The sequence below is a fragment of the Tachyglossus aculeatus genome, chromosome 12 (assembly GCF_015852505.1).
Source record: "Tachyglossus aculeatus isolate mTacAcu1 chromosome 12, mTacAcu1.pri, whole genome shotgun sequence".
NCBI lineage: Eukaryota > Metazoa > Chordata > Mammalia > Monotremata > Tachyglossidae > Tachyglossus > Tachyglossus aculeatus.
In genome coordinates this window covers 24250216-24257144 of record NC_052077.1, presented here as the reverse complement: position 1 = coordinate 24257144, position 6929 = coordinate 24250216, and positions in this window count along the sequence as shown.

Genomic DNA, 6929 nt, shown 5'->3' with positions numbered 1-6929 from the left:
AAATTCTCTGGATGTAGGCTAATCAGAGAAGCAGCGTGGCTCAGTAGAAAGAGCACAGGCTTTGGAGTCAGAGGTCATGGGTTCAAATCCCGGCTCCCCCAATTGTCAGCTGTGTGACTTTGGGCAAGTCACTTAACTTCTCTGTGCCTCAGTTACCTCATCTGTAAAATGGGGATGAGCACTTGTGAGCCCCACTTGGGACAATCTGATCACCTTGTATCTTCCCCAGCGCTTAGAACAGTGCTTTGCACATAGTAAGCATTTAATAAATGCCATTATTATTATGTTCAATATTCATTCACCTAGATAACTGCTCTACTCACTGCTTACGTGGTATATTTAGATGTAGTCTAAGAAACCAATGGATTATCAACTGATTTTAGTTATCTCTTTCTTTTAAAAAGATTGTACTGTAAACATATCTTGATTTTGAGAAAAATTGCCACCAGTAATACATAATTATCTGTCCCAGCTTCCTCTCATTAACTGATTTACACAGGTAACAATTTTTTTTATATTTTTATTAATCACAATCATGCCTAGTCTAAAGAGGTTAGAGTAATTTAGGAAAGAATAGAATCAATCAATCAATCAATCATATTTATTGAGTGCTTACTGTGTGCAGAGCACTGTACTAAGCGCTTGGGAAGCACAAGTTGGCAACATATAGAGACAGTCCCTACCCAACAGTGGGCTCACAGTCTAGAAGCGGGAGACAGAGAACAAAACCAAACATATTAACAAAATAAAATAAATAGAATAGATATGTACAAGTAAAATAAATAAATAAATAGAGTAATAAATATGTACAAACATATACATATATACAGGTGCTGTGGGGAAGGGAAGGAGGTAAGATGGGGGGATGGAGAGGGGGACAAGGGGGAAGAGGAAGGAGGGGGCTCAGTCTGGGAAGGCCTCCTGGAGGAGGTGAACTCTCAGTAGGGCCTTGTACATACAAGGGCCTTGTATGTAAATAAAAGCTTTACATTTAATATATAGGCAGGGTGTTATTTATTGGTTACATAAGCCTATTGAATTAAATACATTGCTTCAAAATCCTCTCTACGGACTTGTTATTCTAATATGAAAGCCTCCAAAATGCCCCAAATTGCAATTGTTTCCAAGATTTAGAAATTCCCTATGGAGAAAATTGTTCAAAAGCAATTACATCTCAATTGCTTATGAAAGCACTTAGATCTAAATTCTTTCATCAAACATAGTATTTGTGGAAACTGTGCTAGAACAGCCTGAAATGTAAGTTAAATTATACTAACCTTCCTCATCCTCTGCCTTTTGAGTTGGGCGTGCAGATTTACTATTTTCAAGAAGCTAAGACATCTTACATGCAGGAGGCTTACAGGTTATCTTAGAGCTTACCTTATCACAGCTTTTTTTTCCTCAAAGGCACTGCATCCTTTTTCACAATAAAACCAACAGTTCTATTATTCTCTGCCTTTCCAAGAAATAGCTGAATGCCTTTATTCCCCCCACAATGAGCTCTTTGGATTTCCTAGTTAAAAAATGCCAACAGTGTTTGCTCTAACCTTCCAGTTTTCTTTAGCATAGCCATCAACAAGTGCTCCTGATCATTAAATGAATTTATTGTGACTTGTAATAGTTTAAAGATTTCCCTGACATCATAGAATATTAAAGCTGGAAGTACTTCAAGGGATAATTTAGTCCTACCTCCAGGCAGGAATTAAAATATGAAAGTATTATGCCTATTTTCATCAACTTTCCTACCCCAAGATCTCCTCTCACTACTCCTCTCCCTATTAATTGTAGAAGATGTTGTACTTCTGGTTAGTGGTATTGTGGTAGGGAATAGCATTATTACACACAAATAACGTTTATCATTGTGTCTAAATAGGCTTGTGTACGACTGCTTAAATTGAGAAAGAGAAAGGAAGCTATGAAGGCTAAGAAAAAGAGTAACAGTTCTCCATCTGTATTATTCTTTAGAACAGAAGAATTCATTAATAGGAAGAATCTTCCCTTGGGAAAAGAAACATCTAAAAAGAGACTGAGGAAGAAAGCAGCACTGGAGTGGTTTGGTTTCTTATCCTTGGCTAAGTCAAAAAGATTCCTTGTGAATCCATTACTTCAAGAATTTTAAAGAGAATGAAAGAAGTCTTTGTGTAGGTGTAACAGACTATACTGTGTTGGTGTAGAGAAAATTGAAGTTATGAAGGGAAGCTTGGTCTGAACATTGTGTTCTTCCTCCCCAAAAAGATTTTAAAGGCCTCAGTGTAAGAAACCACTCTGGAGGACTTTGCTGAAAGATCCTGCAAACAGCAGTAGTGACATCTATTGCTCAGTCCTGAGAAAGGGTTATTTCTCTCTAATATGAGGTGGGCAAATTTCAAGTAGCACACCTTTCAATCAATCAATGGCATTTATTGAGCGCTTTCTGTATGCAGAGCACTGTACTAAGAGCTTGGGAGAGTACAATATGAGAGAGTTGGTAGTCATGAACCCTTCCCCAAGGAGCTTACAGTCTGGAGGGGGAGATGGATATTAAACGGATAGAGACTGAAGTCCACGGGCGATGCAGAAGGGAGGGCGAATAGAAAGGTGATCAGGAAAGGCTTCTGTACCTTGGGCCTCAGCTGCAAGCTGCCTCAGGGTTCCCCCATCCCTACTCTGTTTTTCAAATGCAGCAACCTGAGGTAGAGGGGATTGGGACCTCCTTCCCTTCCCCACAGCACCTGCATATATGTATATATGTTTGTACATATTTTTTACTCTATTTATTTATTTATTTATTTTATTTGTACATATCTATTCTATTTATTTTATTTTGTTAGTATGTTTGGTTCTGTTCTCTGTCTCCCCCTTTTAGACTGTGAGCCCACTGTTGGGTAGGGACTGTCTCTAGATGTTGCCAATTTGTACTTCCCAAGCGCTTAGTCCAGTGCTCTGCACATAGTAAGCGCTCAATAAATACGATTGATGATGATGATGATGATGATTTGAGAGTTCCATGGCAGGAGAGGCAGGAAGGGAGAACCAATTCTAGTTGCCCCCATCAACGCTCCCATCATCCGCATACCCTGCAGAGGTCTGCCCCTGTTTGTTGGGCACTTAATAGTGATAATGCCAATTATCTAATGCCAATTATATGTTGCCAATTTGTACTTCCCAAGCGCTTAGTACAGTGCTCTGCACACAGTAAGCGCTCAATAAATACGATTGATGATGATGATGGTGATGATAATGGTATTTAAGTGTGTACTATGTGCCAAGCACTGTACTAACAACCAGAGGGGTAGGTACAAGATAATCACAGCAGACACAGTCCCTGTCCCAAATGGAGCTCACAGTCTAAAGGAGCACTTTATGACCTGGGTATGACCCGTTGTTAAGCGCTTACTATGTGCCATGCACTGTTCTAAGCGGTTGGGAAGATACAAGGTTATCAGGTTGTCCCAAGTGGGGCTCACAGTCTTAATCCCCATTTTACAGATGATAATAATAATAATGATGATGATGGTATTTGTTGTTTCCTATGTGCCAAGCACTGTTCCACGCACTGGGGTAGATACAAGGTAACCAGGTTGTCCCACGTGGTGCTCACGGTCTTCATCTACTGCTTCACAGCAGTGTGGCTCAATGAAAAGAGCCCAGGCTGGGGAGTCAGAGGTCATGGGTTCAAATTCCGGCTCTGCCAATTGTCAGCTGTGTGACTTTGGGCAAGTCACTTAACTTCTCTGTGCCTCAGTTACCTCATCTGTAAAATGGGGATTAAGACTGTGAGTCCCACGTGGGACAATCTGATCACCTTCTATCCTCCCCGGCACTTAGAACAGTGCTTTGCATACAGTAAGTGCTTAACAAATGCCATTATTATTATTCATTCCCATTTTACAGATGAGGTAACCGAGGCACGGAGAAGTTAAGTGACTTGCCCAAAGTCACACAGCTGATGAGTGGCAGAGGCGGAATTAGAACCCAAGACCTCTGACTCCTAAACCCGGGCTCTTTCCATTCATTCATTCATTCATTCATTCAATCATATTTATTGAGCGCTTACTGTATGCAGAGCACTGTACTAAGCGCTTGGGAAGTACAAGTTGGCAACATATAGAGACAGTCCCTCTGACTCCTAAACCCGGGCTCTTTCCATTCATTCATTTATTCATTCATTCATTCATTCATTCATTCAATCGTATTTATTGAGCGCTTACTGTGTGCAGAGCACTGTACTAAGCGCTTGGGAAGTCCAAGTTGGCAACATATAGAGACGGTCCCTACCCAACAGTGGGCTCATAGTCTAGAAGGGGGAGACAGAGAACAAAACATATTAACAAAATGAAATAAATAGAATAAACATGTACAAATAAAATGAATAAATAGAGTAATAATCCACGCTGCTTCTCTGTACCTTCCCAAGCGCTTAGTACAGTGCTCTGCACACAGTAAGAGCTTCATAGATACGACTGAATGAGTGATTGTAGTAACGTGGTGACAGTTGGGGTGGAAAGGGAAGGGCCTTCAGCCCTCGGCCCTCCCTCCATCCCCCTCATCTTACCTCCTTCCCCTCCCCACAGCACCTGTATATATGTATATATGTTTGTACATATTTATTACTCTATTTATTTATTTATTTTACTTGTACATAGCTATTCTATTTATTTTATTTTGTTAGTATGTTTGGTTTTGTTCTCTGTCTCCCCCTTTTAGACTGTGAGCCCACTGTTGGGTAGGGACCGTCTCTATATATTGCCCACTTGTACTTCCCAAGCGCTTAGTACAGTGCTCTGCACACAGTAAGCGCTCAATAAATATGATTGATTGATTGATTGAGTGGGGTGGAAAGGGAAGGGCCTTCAGCCCTCGGCCCTCCCTCCATTCCCCTCATCTTACCTCCTTCCCCTCCCCACAGCACCTGTATTTATGTATATATGTTTGTACATATTTATTACTCTATTTATTTATTTATTTTACTTGTACATATCTATTCTATTTATTTTATTTTGTTAGTATGTTTGGTTTTGTTCTCTGTCTCCCCCTTTTAGACTGTGAGCCCACTGTGGGGTAGGGACTGTCTCTATATGTTGCCCACTTGTACTTCCCAAGCGCTTAGTACAGTGCTCTGCACACATCAAGCACTCAATAAATACGATGGATTGATTGATTGATTAGGGTGGAAAGGGAAGGGCCTTCAGCCCTCGGCCCTCCCTCCATGCCCCTCATCTTACCTCCTTCCCCTCCCCACAGCACCTGTATATATGTATATATGTTTGTACATATTTATTACTCTATATTTATTTTACTTGTACATATCTATTTTATTTTGTTAGTGTGTTTGGTTTTGTTCTCTGTCTCCCTGTTTTAGACTGTGAGCCCACTGTTGGGTAGGGACTGTCTCTATACGTTGCCCACTTGTACTTCCCAAGCGCTTAGTACGGTGCTCTGCACATAGTAAGCGCTCAATAAATACGATTGATGATGATAATGATAGTAAGCGCTTAATAAATGCCATTAAAAAAAAGAAAAGTAAGCGCTTAATAGATACGACTGAATGAGTCTTTTAGACTGTGAGCCCACTGTTGGGTCGGGACCGTCTCTACATGTTGCCAACTTGTAATAATAATAATAATGATGGCATTTATTAAGCGCTTACTATGTGCAAAGCACTGTTCTAAGCGCTGGAGGGATACAAGGTGATCAGGTGGTCCCACGGGGGGCTCACCGTCTTAACCCCCATTTTACAGATGAGGGAACTGAGGCCCAGAGAAGTTAAGTGACTTGCCCAAGGTCACACAGCCGACAAGTGGCGGAGCCGGGATTTGAACCCACGACCACTGACTCCAAAGCCCAGGCTCTTTCCACTGATCCACGCTGCTTCTCTATACTTGTACTTCCCAAGCGCTTAGTCCAGTGCTCTGCACACAGTAAGCGCTCAATAAATATGATTGATTGATTGATTGGGGTGGAAAGGGAAGGGCCTTCAGCCCTCGGCCCGCCTAAAGAGGGGGCAAAGTCCCCTGGAAAGAGCCCGGGCTTTGGAGTCAGAGGTCATGAGTTCGAATCCAGCTCCGCCACATGCCTGCTGTGTGACACTGGGCAAGTCACTTCGCTTCTCCGAGCCTCAGCTCCCTCATCTGTAAAATGGGGATGAAGACTGTGAGCCCCGTGTGGGACCACCTGATCACCTTGTATCCCCCCCAGCGCTTAGAACAGTGCTTTGCACACAGTAAGCGCTTAACAAATGCCATTATTATTATTATTATTACAAGTTGGCAACGTGTAGAGACGGTCCCCACCCAACAGTGGGCTCACAGTCTAAAAGACTCATTCAGTTATATCTATTAACAGCGCTTGGCACACAGTAAGCGCTTAACAAATGCCATCATTATTATTATTATTACAAGCTGGCAACATGTAGAGACGGTCCCTACCCAACAGTGGGCTCACAGTCTAAAAGACTCATTCAGTTGTACCTATTAACAGGGCTTGGCACACAGTAAGCGCTTAACAAATGCCATCATTATTATTATTATTACCAGTTGGCAACATGTAGACGGTCCCTACCCAACAGTGGGCTCACAGTCTAAAAGACTCATTCAGTCGTATCTATTAACAGCGCTTGGCACACAGTAAGCACTTAACAAATGCCATCATTATTATTATTATTACAAGTTGGCAACATGTAGAGACGGTCCCTACCCAACAGTGGGCTCACAGTCTAAAAGACTCATTCAGTTATATCTGTTAACAGTGCTTGGCACACAGTAAGCGCTTAACAAATGCCATCATCATTATTATTATTATTACAAGTTGGCAACATGTAGAGACGGTCCCTACCCAACAGTGGGCTCACAGTCTAAAAGACTCATTCAGCTGTATCTATTAACAGTGCTTGGCACACAGTAAGCGCTTAACAAATGCCATCATTATTATTATTATTACAAGCTGGCAAC